General features: G+C 39.2%; 1 protein-coding gene across 9 annotated transcripts in view; it reads left to right on the plus strand.

Moving 5' to 3' along the window:
• EBF1 (EBF transcription factor 1) overlaps positions 1 to 17,320 on the plus strand; it is a 390,172-nt gene that overhangs the window by 83,103 nt on the left and 289,749 nt on the right. The gene's annotated exons all lie outside the window — the stretch shown is intronic.

A 17,320-nucleotide genomic window follows, 5' to 3' on the forward strand; every position in this document is an offset into this window, starting at 1 on the left:
ATTGAGTGAGGTCTAGATTAAACCCAGGAAATACTAGTCTACTTTGTAGATGTTAGGTTCTAAAAGTAGTGTTTTTCACATATACAGGCTCATTTAATACTTCAAAAAGCCCACCTCCACTCTAGGTGCTTAATAGCTAGAGGGGCAAGGAGGAACGCTTTTCTTTACAGTTAACCCCAGACACGGTAAAGATTTAGCATTTTTCTTACAGGCAGGGCAGTTTGGATTGCCAGATAAGAACGTATAGGTTTTCTGTTTGTTCCTTTTATTCCATCTCAGTGGTTCTGAAAGTTTAGTGGGTTGTAAAGAAATACTCCTGCATAATATTTCATGCAAGATATAATTTTCAAGTGTAATTTGGACTATTTTTGATTTTTTTTTTTTTTTTGCCCTGAATTCTGAGCTAACTTGTAGGTCCTCTTTGTATGTTGATATTCTCAGTGCACAGTTCCAGCTGTTTGGGTGGAAAGGTAGGGGACTGTCTAGAGACTGGCCTCAGTCCTTCAAGAATAGTGCGTGTTCTTAATGTGGGGGTTGGTGAGTGGAGAAAAAAACTCCATGAGCAGACATTCTTTGACAGCAGAGGTGGCAGGAGATAGGCCGACTGAAAGGAATGAAAGCTGTCCTGAGGCTACAAGATTCGGGACCCACCCATATTTCAGCTCCCCCCAGGTGCTTTAGCTATGCGTAGATTTTGCTCATGTGATCTGGAGGAGGAGCTTCAAGCTCAGCTCCGAGATGAGTCCTTCCAACGCTCCGTAGTGCCAGCTCTAAGTGTAGTGTGCAGATAGGGGCTTTGTCAACGTCATGTACAAGATTGCAGTGAAGTTTATCAGCTCTGTGGAGTTTATTGTGAGTGTTGCTGTGTAAGCTAACATTTACTGAGGGACTGTGCTAGATAATGCAGTGACATCATATCACATTTTATTTCACACAATGCTCCAGGCTTGGTATTATTCATCATTCACAGAGTAGAAAATTGAAGGAGGTTCAATCATTTGCCCAGGATATCATGCTTTTCATAGGTGAATGTATTAAATATAATTAGACTTGTCTGCAAGTGAAGAAACTCTTGGCTCAATCCAAAAAAGAGTGAAACAGTGGCTTAAATAAGACAGAGATTTACTGCTGCCACATAGAGGAAGCCTCAAGGAAGAAGCTTAGAGGTGGTGAGGAAGCCACATGCCACAGGCCCTCCTGCCAGGCTCCTTCTCTTTGCTCTCCTGCCTCCTGTGGCACGGTGGCCATCACATTAGCATTTCTACTAGCAGGCAGAGAAGGAACCTTTGCGGGAAAGACACCCTCCTCTTAATGACGCTGGATAGTGCACCTAGCATTCTGCTTTCAACTCACTTACCAGAGCCTGACCATGTGGTTATGTAGCTAAAAGAAGGTCCAGACAGCCATGGACTCAGACACATATTCCTGATGTTATCACTTCAGATGAAAGGGAAAACAGATCTAGGACCAGCATGGAATTAGTCATCACAGTGATCTTGGGAAAGTCAGTTAGATGCCTCTTGAATTATTTGTAAAGTAGAAACGAGGATGATAGTAATTGCTAACTTTGGGATGTTATGAGGAATAAATAAGGCCCTTTGGAAAGTGTGTATCATTATATAACTGGCATCATTCAAAACCATCATTGCTACTTTTAACTATAACATTACTAATCTTACTCTATTTTAAAAATATTTATTCTTATTTATTTGAAAGGAAAAAGGAAAAAACAAAGAAACAGAGAGAGAGAGAGATAGCAAGAGAGAGCAAGAGAGATCTCTTTCATTTGCTCATTTACTCCTTAGGTGCTGTGAAAGGGGCTGGGCCAAGCTGAGTCATCCAGGTCTCCACCTGGATGGCCAGGACCTGCCTACTTGAGTATGTTGTCTGCTGGCTCCCAGAGTATGCATTTGTAGGAAGCTGGAATTCAGAAGTAGAGCTTGGGCCCAGACCCAGCACTCCTGTATTAGTTGCTGGCATGCATGTGGCAGCTTAACTGCTTCACCAAATACTTGGCCCTCCTCAGTTTTTTTCCTTCTTTCTGTCATTTTGTGTATGTGATAACATAGTCACTGGAGAAGGATACTTACTTTTTATATCTTCTTTTTCATATTGTTTTCAGTATTTCACATTAGTTTTTGTATGCCTATGTTTATTGTAGTTTAAGTCACAATAGCTAAGATATGGATTCAACCCAGATATCCATCAAAAAATGACTAGATAAAACAAGTGTTATATATACACTGTGGAATACTACTCAGTCATGCAAAAGTAATAAAATACTGTCTTTTGCAACATCATATATGCAGCTGGAAGCCAGTGTGCCTAGAGGAATAGGCCAGTCCCAATGATAAGTATCATGTTTCCTCTAATATGTGGCAGATCTTATAGAATGCACAAAGCAGTGTAGGAATAAAATGGTCAATTTGGTGTAGGATTATTATTTTTAGCTCATGCTTGTATGCAGTGCAAATGTGGTATTGTGGTCTTTTCTTTTTGATTTTTACTTGTTGAATATTATGATTAGTGACAAAATCAGCCTGTGAATATAAAGCAGGTTAAAATTATGACTGCAGATACAAATAGAGGAATGAGAGCAGAAAGTAGGGGAGCGAGGGAAGTGGAGCTGTGTTTTTGGAACTGTACCTGTGGAATGTATAAAATATGTTCTCTTCATTTTGTCTTCTAAAAGCAGAAGAAGCAATGTTTTAGAATCTCACATTACTTTACTGTAATTTCTCTCCATATAATGTTGAGAGATAAAAGTCAGTGATCATGAATTCCAAAAGGTTTGAAGGAAAAATCATAAAAGACAGTATCCAGTTGATTTTCTTTATTTCTATTTTTAAAAAGATATTTGTTTATGTTTTATTGGAAAGTTGGATTTACAGAGAGAGAAAGAGAGAGAGAGAAAGATCTTGCAACCACTGGTTTACTCCCCATGTAGTGATAACAGTAGAGCTGAGCTGATCCAAAACCAGGAGCCAGGGACTTCTGGTTCTCCCACGCGGGTGCAGGGTCCCAAAGCTTTGGGCTGGCCTTGACTGCTTTCCCGGGCCGAAAGCAGGGAGCTTGAAGGAAAGTGGAGCAGGTGGGATACGAATTGGCACCTGTATGGGATCCTGGTGTATGCAAGGCGAGGACTTTAGTTGTTAGGCTACTGTGACGTGATGGGCTTTTTCTCTTTCTTAATTATTAAAGTAGCACATTTTAGAAAAGGTTTTGCTTTGATTGTAAAGGCAGATTTTCAGAGAGAAGGAGAGACAGAGAGATCTGTCTTCTGGTTCACTTCCCTGGTGGCCACAATGGCCAGAACTGAGCCGATCTGAAGCTTGGAGCCAAGGGCCAAGAGCCTCTTTTGGGTCACCCACACAGTTCAGGGTTCCAAGGCCTTGGGTCATCCTCCACTACTTTCCCAGATCATAAGCATGGAGCTGGAAAGCTGGAAGGGAAGTATAATAGCAGGGATGCAAACTGGTGCCCATTTGGGATGCTGGTATTGCAAGGTGAAGGATTAACCTGTTGAGCCATCTTGCCAACCCTTTTTCTTGCTAATGATATGGTTACAGATGATCCCCTTTTCTGGTAGCACTTAATTTCACCTTATATGCCCACAAAACCAAATGTCATCATAAATGATGAAATTAATTCAACAAAATAGATTTAATTGCAAATTTTTAGATTTAGGTCTATATAGATGTTCAGGTTATCGTTGAATTAGACTGACTTAAAAGAGAGCAGACATGTAAGCCAGGGATTTCTGCTCTTCTTGGGAATTTTGCAGTCTGTTATAACTCAGCACCGTTGACTAGAAGGTTTGTGAGCTAGAGATTAAGTGTGTGACCAAGTCTGTTCTGCCTTTAGTTTGTACTAGTTCTTGAGAAGTTTGTGCAGGACATCGGCAAGGACTGGGTATTAAAACAAAATCTTTCACTGGCTTCCCATCAGATGACTATCAAGTCGCTTGCTGCATAGGGCTCTGGTCTTCTTTCTTCCTTCTGTGTTGGTGGTTTCAACCTGGACTTCAGATTCGGTGCTTCTGCCCTACAGTTTGACTCATGTCGCCTGTTGCCTTCAATACTTCTGCAGTTGGATTTTCCTTTTTGAGAGCCTTGTTCATGTTTTGCCTGCTCATCCACTTCTTACCCTGCAAGCCCCATCACTAGGAAGGGCTCTCTGAGCCCCGGCATTGACCAGGTCCCTTGGTTTCAGTGTGCTCTTGAACTATAAGGATTTATTTGTTCGCGGACATCCTGCTGTCCGCCTCCCGCTTTGGTCTGTGAACTCCAGGTAAACAGGGACCATGCCTACTGTTGCTCACTACTGTATCCCGTGTGTTTGATGTGGTGGTTAATAAACACTTGCAGTGTAAATTAATTTGAAGATCTACATATTCTCTGTGAATCACCCTCTGGTAACTTAGAAGATCTGTTTAAAAATGATCTTTCGCCCACCCCCCACCTTAACTGCCTTACCAAAGTTCAGTGGACTGGGTGGCTTGAACCATAGAAAACTATTTTCTCACTGTTCTGGAAGCTGGGGATCCAAGGTCCAAGATGTTGGCAGGATTGGTTTCTTCTAAAGGTTTTGCTTCTTGGCTTATAGATGCCATCTTCTTCTGGTGTCTTCTCATGGTTTTCCCCCTGGGCATCTCTGTGTCTCAGTCCCCTCTAACAGGCATATTGGATTAAGGCCCAACAGATTGACAGCACTTACTTTTAAAATTACCTCTGTGGAGGCCCTTGTTCCAGATACAGTCATCATCTGGGGTACTAAGAGTTAGGGTCTTAGCATATAATTTATTGGGAGGGGGAACAATTCAGCGCACACCTGTGTGCTACAGGGTCTCTAACTTAAATGTAAGTCTAACGATCTTCAAGGCCCATGGGAGAATTTTCTAAGCAGAGACTGAAGACATAGTGACCCAGACTCTGCTGGTTACAGTGGTGCTAAGCCAGGCGGCTTCCTTCCAAGTGACAAGCAAAGAAAGGCAGAGACCGAGGCTCCACTGGGGCTATGTGGCCCACATTAAAGAGCAAGATTTATTTTCATTATATTTTTCTCTTAGCTGAGGGCATCTTATCTGGTTAGACAGGCTTCTTCAGAACCAAATTTTGTTCTTTGTGACATTTGGAGTTAATATGAGGAAATAACTCTTTGTATTGCCTGGTATTGAAAATGTCAGTAAACAAACGCAGCAGTAGAAGAAGGGAGGGGGGTGGTTAGTAACAAAAGACATTGTTTCTAGATGCGGGAGGTCACAGGAGTGTTTAGAACAAAGGTTTTCTCAAAAATGGGCTTGCCCACCCCGTCCCCGCAAACTTTTGAGTCCTTCTCTTGTACCTCCTCCCGCTCCCTGGGCCGGTTCTGCTGAAGCAGCGATGCTGATGCTAATACTTATTGCTTTAGCCAGCCGCCAAAGTGTAGCAGCACAAACACTCTTAATTTCAGGGCTGACAGCAGGGCTGGGAAGGTCCTCACAGGATCGCAAAACAACTCAGGCAGCTGAGGGCTTCCGGCAGCAGGCTAACAAAAATATACTCTTAGAGGATGCGGCTCGGAGAGGCGTGGGACCCGCACAGCAGTGAGCCTGAAAGCGGGCCTTTCCGTTTTTTTTTTTTTTTTTTGACAAAACAGAGCTTCACCCCTCACATCTGGTGGAGCTGTGACAATCAGTGTTAGACCATTTTAGAAATCAGATACCCTGGGTACCAGGAAGTTGATTTGCCTTCCACTTCCTTAAGAAAACACGCATAAATATTTAAGTCGGGTTTTCATAAAAGAAGCGTTGTGTTTGAGATGTGAAATAAAGTCAGGCGGCCGGGAAAGCGTTCTCAGATATGGTGACCCTGGTGCAATTCTGACCATCCTCCAGATTTGGACAGAAGGGGGGCTCAGCTTCATCAAAGTCCTCGTGTGTTTTGTATCTGCTGTTTTACAGCAGGCGTCTATAATTTGCAGAGAATGGGACTTTAAGTTGTCACTTCCTTCTATATAAACAGAAGCTGGAGATTCGTGAAGGTTACTGTCTTAAATGATCCCCAAAAACAGTGTTTATGATTTGCCCCCGCGGTACGGTTTCTTTGCAGCTTTTTCCAATTAGAGAGCTGTGAGAGGTGCATCATCCCTGTTCTGGATTCCTTGGAGACCTTAGCTTTTCCGGGCCAGCTTTGCCAGATAAGTCAGGCAGTGTCAGTGCCAGTCGTGCCATCTTGAATGTAAAGCGTGATTTTTGTAGGTCTCTCAAAGACTTCCAGAAGCAAATAAAGTTCATAAGGGGTGAATGGGTTTTTGTTTCTTTTTTTTTTTTTAAAGATCAGTGTAAATGACTTATTTTTAAAATAAACATTTAAAATCACTTTGATCTTAGCTGTCCAAAAGATGCAAACGAGTCATGCTTCTGGGGAGTACTTTCCGGGGTTTTAAACCTAGCATAGACCATTTCCTCTTTGCTTGCAAGAAGATAAATAATTTTTGGAACAATAGAACTCATGAGAAGCAATTGTGTAACTAATGGGCAGGTATAATATTGAAGGTGTTGTAAGAGAAGAAATTGGTTTTGCATTTGCAAATGGAAATTTTGCTAACTTCTTTAGGTAAGATTACTTAAGCAGGTTTGAATCCTGCAAACTGCATTACTCCGTCTGCCCATCTCTGTCTCATCTGAAAGGATATCATCAACTTTTTTTGGTTAGTTAAAAATTTGTCCATGCTATACCCTAGAGTGTCTTTAATCTTTCAGTTTCAATAACTGGGACTTTTTTTCAATTGGATTGTAAACTTGCATAATCAACAGACACAATAATTTAAACATAATTGCAACACTGAATATCAAGTTCTATATTTGATATCTTAGTTCAATGGTTAATATTTTGAGGAGTACTCCCCAAGTAGCTGCAATGGCTAGAGCTGAGCCCTATCTAAAGCCAGGAGCCAGGAGCTCTTCTGGGTCTCTCACATGGGTGCAGGATCCCAAGGTCTTATGCTATTCTCAACTGCTTTCCCAGGCCACAAGGAGAGAGCTGGATGGAAAGTGGGTTAGCTGGGACATGAATTGGCACCGATATGGTATCCTGGCACATGCAAAGCAAGGATTTAGCCACCATGGTATCACATCAGGACCAAATTTTTAGATTTTGATTAAGTAAAAATATAATTGCAATGAGAATGAGTTCTGATACATTTTAAAATATCCTTGAGATAAAAAAGAATGATTTTAAAGTTTCCTACATACTTCCTTTGTATGAAAAAGCAAGTGTTAGCTGTATTCATATCCTATATTATTTAATCCTTAAACTAAATTTCCTTTTGCCTTTTTTAAAAATGTGATGTTTAAGGTAGTTATCCCATGAATTGCAGGAAGTTGTTCTTATTAGACCATTCATCGTTTTCACAGTCATGGTATGATTGTTCGTATGAAGAATAGGGGAACAAGTGATCATTTTCAAAGATGTTTTAGGATCTAAACTGACATAGTGAAGGATGTCTGACAGTTCATTTTCAACTGGCTTCCAGTCCTTTTCTTAAATAGAGCTCTCTATCAAGTTTCTGTAGCTATTGAGTGGCGTATGTGTGTGTGGAGTGTGGAGGGTGGGGTTGAGGGGGCGATGAGGGATAGGAGGAGGAAGCACTATGTGAGAAAATTTAGGTGGTTCTGTAAGGGTCTCTTTCCAATACAAATGAATTGAAAATGTGTACTTTTTGTTGGATAGACACAAGCACCTAGTGGGCAGAGGATAATCTGAATGAAGACGTGTGAGTTCTATTCTGAGATTGCCCAGTAATGAACCATGTGACCTTACACAAGACCGTTAGCTTCATAGGGGAGATTTTTCTGATGTATAAATTGAAAAGCACTTGGCTTGACAGTAAGTTTAAAAATATTTGTAGAATAAGTAAGACAGAATTGCTGTGGGAATGGAGAGCTTGAGACTGGGGTAGTATCCTCTGGCTGAACTCCGTTCTTGAGGCGTGGAATGGTGGGGGAATCTCTAGAGCGATGCAGAGCAATCCAGAGATGATTTGAGCTAAAATTTACGCTGATAAAAATCAAAGCCACTTTGACATTTTTGCAAGCATCTTTTATGGTGATATTATGTGCTGTAGAAAATGTGCAAAATATAGAAGACCAAATAATTCATCAGCACAGATATTGGATGGGAAGTAAAGCACTCAAGACATGAACTGGCATCCATATGGGATGCCAGTGCTCGAAAGGTGTGGATTTAGCCATTGAGCCAGCGTGCCACGTTTCTATCCTTATCTAGTTAATGAATGGCTCATATTGGTAGGTGAAATAATATCCTGAAAAGAGGTAATCACTCTTTCAGATTATAGAATAAAAGATATCTCTCATGTCATTAAATGAAATGCTGTCCTCATTATATGTCTGGCAAAAAGTTGTTTTTCATTTTGGAGTAAGTAGCTTATACAATCAGCTCTAATGTCAGTCACATACCTGGGATCTCTCTGATTGCTAACACTTTCTTTATATCTCATGACACCGCTGATTTTAACAAACAGGGCTTATGTATTCCTAACTCCTCTCATTTTTGAATTACTATTTTTGAAAAAAAAAAAACCTTGAAGCTGTGTATTTTCGGGGAGCATACATGCATATTCAAGGCATGAATGCTTCTTTCAGGAATTGATCTGCGTGTTGGCTGGCAAACGTCTCAGGTACGTGAAAGGGCCCTGGCTGCCTGGTCACTCATGGAGGAATATATTTTAAAAATGCTTTCTTGACCCTCTCCTAACTTGGAGGCAAGCACATTCCTCACTTTTTCCCAACCAAAGCGAACCAAATTTTCATGTGCAGAGAGTGTGTTTTCAGTGGATTAGACCCAAAGCTATGTTGTTCTAGAGGTCTTAGAACTGCTTATGTAGTGCACAATAAGCTTTGTAGCACAATTTAAATGTTGATTTTAACATATAAACAGTCATCCAAAAGCATTTCAGAAAAGCTGTTTTTAGGAGTTGGCTTGGAAGTGTATTGGATAATGATTTCTCAAGCATGTTTATTTTCTTTTGGTGTCTTTATTTAGGCATATAAAGTTTTTCCCTTTACTGGGACCCTATAAAGAAGTTTTGTGTCCTTTTTTCCCCTCGTTCAGTGCTCCTGCCCTTTCTTTTCCAGCTGTTTCTTTTATTCATAGGAGGCATTAGACGACATTCTTTATTTTCCCGACAATGACTTATTTATACCTAATTGCTTTGGTTCTGGGATTGTTCAGAAACTGTATTGACAGTGAAAATTTTCAGTTGTCTCACAATGAGAGCATGTGAATTAACACAGATCCCAATCAAAACATGGCAAGTGAGAAACAAAGCCCCCAACAACGGCATATTTCTGACATTGCCTTTGTTAAGTGTTGCATTAATAGGAAGGTGACATTCTTTTGAGAAGTAAAGCATATGTAAATAGGAACAGTTTTTAAAAATAGAACTTTTCAAGTCAAACTAATTTTATTGGCTTCATAAGGCAAGAATGAATTAGACAGAAACCCTGTGTTACTAGAGAATTGGAATCAGAGTTGTTCTCTTTGGTTTTACAACCAAATGGTTTTAAATTCTTATTTATTTATTTATTTATTTGTGTTATGTATTGCTGGGTATAGTTAGGTTTGTAGTTTTAACAAACTTATCCTGTGTTTTAATTTCATCCTCAGTGACAACCCAAAGGGTCCCTATGTCCTCTCGGTGTGACTACAGTCAGTTGTATGAGTTTGGAAAATTGCAAACCTAATTTCTGGCAGCATCAAAGGCAGGTTACCTGAAAGATTCCCAGGTTGCTTTGTGATTTGATAATTACATTTCTTGATTTATTTCTCTTTCTAAGATGGGAATAAAAGTGCTGCTCTCACTAATGACTGAATTGGTTGGTTCCACTCATATGCGCTATGCAATCTCTTTACCAGGCAGCCTTTCAAAGTTAATCTATTGTAAAATTAGATTGTGAAAATGGACGAAGTTGCCACCAACTTGGGACAATAGTGAAGGACTCACAGTGTCAGCCACAGATATCTCCCCAGTGGAGATTCTTCCATAACTGTTTATGGTGTCATCTGGTTTTCCAAAACCTTGCATTTGCTTTGCAGCCCCAGTTATATCCTGAAAGTGCGATCCTTCCATGTTGATTGATCTGATCACAAGTTGTTTTTCTTGCTAAGGAAGCGCCCACCCCTTTTCCTGAGCATCTGTATCGTAACTGACAGAGATGCAAAATAATTTCTTTTAATAGTGTTTCTATTCAATTATCTTTATACTATACTGTATAAACTGAGTAGTACATCCACTAGAGAAGGGAGAGAGGGGTCAGAGGATTTGGATTCCAGTAAAATTGAAATAATCAGCCTACTTGCAGTGCAAAACCATGAGCCATGAACATGATCGCTGACCTTGTTAGCAAATGGGACAAATCAATTAGAGGAACTGAATTTTCACGTTGTTGAGGATGTTATAATTCTGGGATTCTTAACCTATAGACAGTTCAAGACTAGATTTCAGGGGTGGGGCAGAAAGCTTTTGAAGTGGATATAACTTTTTTTTTTTTTAATTTAAGTACAGGCATTTTCCTAGGGAGAGGCTTTTATTAAATTCCTAGATGCATCTACACCCATAAAAGGTTAAGGAACCACTGTATTCTAGCTTCATAATTTTTTGTTTTATTACCAAAGTTGATACTCTTTTTCTTTTTATGCAGAGAGACAAAAGCATGTTAAACTCTGATATTCCATAATCTTTAATTTTTCTTTCCTTTTGGACATCTTATAATAAGTATACAGGAAAGAGATATCTAAACTCAGTTAATAGATCCAAGAAATGCACATTCAGAGTGCTTTAAAATCAAGTTACAAATGTAATTTCCAATTTTCTGGGGAGAAAATTGGAAGAAAGAGTCGTTGGAATCCAGAGTAAATTCATTGTATGTACATTGTCAGTGGTTTCATTATATTCCTCATTGGTCCCCAACTCAACACATTTTTAAGGAGCAGAAAGTTTATATCCTCTCCCTATTGATGATATTTTGTGAACTACTTAGTTTGAGTTTTTGTAGTCAAAGAGATGTGGCTGGAGTTTCTGTCTGTAGCATCTTAACATCCCAAAGCAATACGTGTTACCAGTTAGGGATACTTTTTGAGATGTGAATGAGGAATTTGCTGGTCTCGAGGAGCATTTGTTCATTTATGGGATATTTTGGATTCATCTAGATCTAGCCTTGACAGGTTACAGAAAAATAACCATCTTAATTTACTGTGATGCAATGGGCTTCCTAAGACTGGGCCTGTGTGATACGTGGAAAACCCTGAGCTTATGGCGGTGAGGCCTTTAAAATTCTTCATGTCCCATGATTGACTTTCATTATTTTGTGACAGTCAGGAAGTGATGCTGTGACTGTTTAAGAAGTATGGGTAGAATGCTGAGTGCTCCCTGGAGGACTTTCCCATTATAACGGATTTGCCTGTTGATTTGGAACAGCATTGTCACTTTCACTCCAAACTTCTCAAGAATCTTAGCCTTCTCTTATTCTGAAAACTAGGATCTCATCAATTGACGCCATAGAGATAATGTGTCTAGTGGGTCTGGAAAGTTAGTAGGGTCAAATAGCATTTATGACGTTTATGACAGTTGCAAAATGAAATATGGCAATAGCAGCTATCTCTGCTTCTCTGACTTTGATAAGTTTCAATTATTTGCTTGTCCTTTTCATTCTGTTTTGCCCCTTTAAAGTATGATGGTGTCCAGGAAAAATCCAAATTCTGGACCCAGATCTTTCAATCATAATGGTTAACATAATGTTACCTGCTTTTGTGACTTAATATAGTTAGGTTGATGAGGAGATGAGACATCAAATGTGATATCATTTTAAGTCTAAGTGAGCATTTCTCCTTTCGTTGATAGAAACTCTCCTAAAATTGCCAGCTCAACCAGGGTACATATTTTAGTGGCTTACAGTTCTGGGTCTGGAGTCACACAGAATTGGGTGAGAATTCTGACTGTTTCATTTACCCATATGTGAACTTAAAGAAATCTTTTGTATAATCTGAGCCCTGTCTTCTCTATCTTTAAAATGGGAATAAGGATAGTTCATACCTACTAGTGTGAATGGAAGAATATACCATGAAGTCTTAGGCACTGTATGCTGGTCTGTGTAGCTGCTCTGTAAATGTAAGTTATTATTAGATATAGGGTTCCTTTACCTACGTTATTAGGGATTTCATCCTGAAAACAGACCCATGCATATTTGCTCTAAGAAAACCCAATACCCAGGCAGGTTGTCCTTTTAGGCAGAAATCACCAAGTTCTGTGGATTATAGTTCTCAGTAACTGCCTTTTATTAAATCAGATTTGATCTTCAAGTGGCAGCAGGATGCCAGCTTTTCCTACATTTCTCAGTTTCCTGTGCCTTCCAGTGGTATTCAAAATACTTCACAATTCAACTCAAGAAATTTAGCACATCTTCAGAATAAATTATTATTGTCATTAGCACATTACCACCCAGGAAAAATCTGTAGAGGAACAGAGTGCCCAAAGTGAAATGCTGCATGTTCATCAACTTGTGAGCAACATATATAGCAAGATGTTTTGGTTCAGTTACTTTTTGTACACTGGAACTAAAAAGCATAGCACACCAGATAGTGTTTGTTGTTTTTGTAACTGAGTTGCAAAGTCCCAATTTAAATGTTTCATACAGAGATAAAGGTAAGGAAGCCAGCACAGAAAAAAGTCACGGAGACAATGCCCCTTGACAAAAGGGTCCAGGTGAATGAGTTGTAACCATCTCACCTTTCTTCAGCTTGTGTAAGTCGTTGAAACGTGCAATGTAAACATCCCTAAATGATAGCAGAAATAAAAAAGAAAAAATCAAAAGATCTAGTTTAGTTGTTTTCATTAAGCTTTTTAAAAAAATGTGGGCTGATTTTAATCAACTTTTCTATCACTTTTTTTCCTTGTGACTCTTGTTATGCATGGTTTAGCACATGACAGATATTTTTACTTTACAGGTTTCCAAAGGTGATAATTTCTTGCATTGTACATGACTATGTATACTAAAAATGAAATATTGCTTTAAAATACAGTTCTAGGGACCTAGATTGCTTTATCCCTTTGAATGGTGTGGCTTTCTCCTCCTGTTAATATATATGTATAAATTACATATACATATGTACAATACACAATATATCAGCCAAAACTAAAATCTTTTTCATGAAAGGGCGAGTTCATGATTTACTTCCAGATGAATGCCCTATGGATCCTTAAACCTAAGCCTGAAAAATAGGAAATAATTCACTCTGGCTTGAAAGGGTGGGGATTTCTTTGTTTCTTTTTATATTTATTCAGGAAAAGCTGACAATCGTCCCACATTAATGAACTACACCATCAATCACTGAGTTGACAATGAGCGGAAAAGCGAGGTATATGTCAGGCTGACGGCATATTGCCTTTTTCAGTGAGGGCATGGCTGTTTATAGCACTTTCATTGGCAAAATTCTTTTTGCACTGGAGCAGGAGTAGAAAGAATTAGAAAGGCAGCCAATGGAAAGAGATTTATGTTTTCAAATTGTAGTTTGAGAATTTTTTTTTGTAACTTGTGTACCTATATTATAGACTTTAAGTGTAAAGGTAAAATGAGGAAAAAAAGGAGGTTTTATTTCTCATTATTGTTTAGGACTGGTTGTATTTCCTTAAGACCATGCAAGAAGTTTCAAAGATTATGTGCATCAGCTGCATTTGAATCTTGATATTGTTGCATTGGTGAACTGGGAATAAGTAGCAATAATTTAGTTTACTCTTAGCACCCACATTGGGATAAACTGACATACCTGTACACCCACTTACCTCTACACGCACAACACACAGGCACACACACACACACGTGGTAATGAAAGTGACTTTGGAATCCCATTTCCCCTCAGCACCAGTTGAGAAGAGGAAAGTTGAATTCTTGGTGGAATCCTTGTATCAGGCAATATTACAGTGACTTGTTTCTTAGGCTCATTCAGATCATGCCTTTCCTAATTCTCAGATGATGATATTATGTCTATAAGAAATTGTACCACATAATTCAAAATTTCAAAATTATATATATATATATTTTGTAAAGTGTCTTTGATTCCACAATAACTTCTCAACAGTATAAAGGAGTTGTAAGATCAGAGTTTGAGTAGCACACTGAGAGAGGAGTGCGTGGTTATGAGGGATTCACAAGTGGAGGCTGTGCCACTCACTGACTGTTTGGCTCCACATGTCATTTTCACCCCCTCTGAACAATATTTTCCTACCTTATCAAGATCTTACAAAAATGCAATGGAGTATCATGACACTGTGTTTAACATATGATATAAGGCATTAATAATTACCCCCTGCTAATACTACCTTCACCTTTCCTTCTTGGCCAACTTACTAAATTGACAAAAGTCAGACCTATTTGGACAAAGGTCAGGATAAGATGCCTTCCAAGAAAGAGATGAGAGCAGCCAGGGGTTGAACCAGCACTCCCATTATGGGATGCCCATGTTACAAGCAGTGGCTTCATCTGCTGACTGTGAAAGCTTTAATAAAATTAGTGGTTTTACAACTTCATCAGAAGTATTCCTCAGTAAAATGGTTTTTAAAGTGTTTTTTTGCTGTTGTGCTGTGTTTTTATGGCATGCGCCTTATAGTAAAGCATGTGGTGACTAAGTGTGGTTTGGCATCATTACCTTGATTCTCTCAAGGCATCACCGATTGCCTTATCAATCACTGGATTTGCATCTTCAGTACAAATGTTGGCTCAGTCTTATTATTAGGAACGTAGGAAAATAGTTTTGACCTCATGCACCTCTGGCAGGAACTCAAGACTTTTAGGGTTCTGCAACGCTACATTTGTAAACTGCTGCTCTGTGTATTAATGTCTCTCAAAAATGCTCCTGATAGATGTATGAACAATTTTAGGAAGCAAAACAATGGAAAAGAATTGCATATTATTATTGTTACAATACCATTTTATTGTCTATTTTCATACTTGTCTGTCTGTCATGACAGACAGATGCTTTGTTAAAATGCTGCTAAATTTTTATTTCCTGTTGAATCTTTGCATTTCATTTCAAACCAGGAAGAAAATAATCCTCTGTGATTCAGTGTAAGGAAGAAGAAAAGCCTGTGTGTGTCAGGGAGCGTACACATTTGAAGTTCAGCAACTGCTGAACTTCGTTTTCACTTTTACCATGTCAACATTGGAACATACTGATTCTCTGTTTATAATCCTGAGACTAGCTACTTGGAATAGATTTAAAATATTTGTGTATAGTCACAGCATTTTAAGAGGCCAAAAAACCCACCAATTTCTCACGAATGCTTGGAAAGATTTCTTCTCTGTGACTACAAACATCTCATGTTCCCTCTTTGCCAAGAGGGAGAGGGTTTGAAGACAGATCTTTTTAACTAGTTGTAGAGAGTTTTCAACTTCGCCGTGGTTGAAAGTCGTTCTTAAACAAGTCTTATCTTGGTTGAAGTGCAGAAAATCTGGGAGTTTCATGGAAACGTGCCACAAGTGCTAACTTTGCTTTGAAGTTATGGCTGCATTATTTGAATGACAACTGGTCACATTTCCTTTTTTGGGGGGAATTACACAGATTTAGGAATTGTCAATGTCTCAGGCAGTAATATGGAGACAGTGTCTCTGGGTAAAAGCCATCCACATGGATCTTTCATTCTGTTTCTTCTTCTGTGAGAATTTTCTTCTTTTTCTTTCAAAGAGAAAATTAAACACAAAAATGTTGTGTGTGCTTGAGGCTCATTCACTGCAATCTGAGAAGTGAGGTATTTGGCTGAGCCATTGAAGCTTCCATGACAGAGAAGTGCTTAGGATGTAGACACTAAATTTTTCAGGTTGCGGACATTTTTTAGGAGTAGGTGAAAAGCACGCATAATGTACTCTGTGATCTGGCACATTGGGAATCTGAAGGTCCATTTGATCAAGTCAATGGCTTTTCCCAAACTGTGGTGAAAGCTCCAGTGTAGGCCTGTAACATGAGGTGAGGAGATACACAGACATTTGAATGTAGCAATTACATGCCTAACTTTTACAGTAGCCTTCAGATTACTGACTTTCTATGTAGTTTCCCCTTAAAATAATTTTATTCAAGTGTTGTATGGTATTGATGTACGCATGATTGAATGGGAATAAGCTGAAATAGTTTGCACATTATTAGTGATTCTTATATTTATTCTTACGCTTATTTGACATTTTAGGTACTGGGAATTTGGTAGTCAGCAATATAAACAAAGTCCCTGCCCTTGTGGAGCTCACATCCTATCCTAGGTGGAGAAGAAAAATAAATCTAACTATGATGTCAGGTAGTTGGTGTGATACTGAAAAATTAAGCAGTTCAGGAACTAGCGTTGGGGTGAAGTGGCTGCTTTAGGGAAAGATGAAGAAAATTTCACTGAGAAGGCTGCATTTGATCAGAAGCCACCACAGATTGAATTTAGTTAATTTTGTAAACATGCATTAGGGGTTTGACTCTGAAACATAAAAGCATATCTTTTTATTATGTGAGTATGGAATTGTTAATTAAAATTTAATATACAGAGTACAATCATTGCCACATAAATAGGATACTTTGGGGACAGGGAAGAAAAAGAATGGCTGTCCTAAGTGATGGGAAATGAGTGCACAGATGGTTTCCTGAATTGAATCTGTCATCAGGGGGAATAGGTGGACAGGGAAAGGCAATGACAGGAGAGAACTACATATGTGAAGGCATACGATACTCCTTGTGGATGACCCATTGTGGCTATTCATTATTCGTCACATGAAGAAATGACGTGAAGAGTGCTTTGATATCGCAGGAGTATCAGGGTGGAAGAGTGACAGGAGAGCCTAATGCAGGGTGAGCATAAGCCTTGAGCTAGATACTTCCAGGGGCTTTCAACTTTTTCCCAGGAACTTCGGGGATCCACTGGCAGGGTCTGTGAGAGGGCTGATGTGTTGCATACTCTTTATTCATAAACCTCTCTTGTGTCAGTTAGGGGGATAATTTTGGCTGTGATACACAAAAGTTCCAGGAAAACTAGGAAAGGTCTATTGGAGGGAGGCCAAAGAAGATCCAGAAAGGTGTAATGAGAAGTAAATGCTAGTGAGTCAACTGCATGTTGCAGAATGGGCATCACTGGGGAGTTTAAAGCAGCTTAATCTGTGCCTTTAGTGTGGAGTCAGGATTTTTGGAACAAAGGTAGAAGGAGGGTGAACAACTCTACATATGTGAATTAATAGCATTTAGAGAACTGAAACTGTAAAATCTAGAGTGCTAAACCATGCAGAATGTTGAGTGCCTAT

This window comes from Ochotona curzoniae, unplaced genomic scaffold (assembly GCF_017591425.1).
Source record: "Ochotona curzoniae isolate NIBS_2020 unplaced genomic scaffold, NIBS_Ocur_1.0 contig_1, whole genome shotgun sequence".
In the NCBI taxonomy this organism is placed as follows: Eukaryota; Metazoa; Chordata; class Mammalia; order Lagomorpha; family Ochotonidae; genus Ochotona; species Ochotona curzoniae.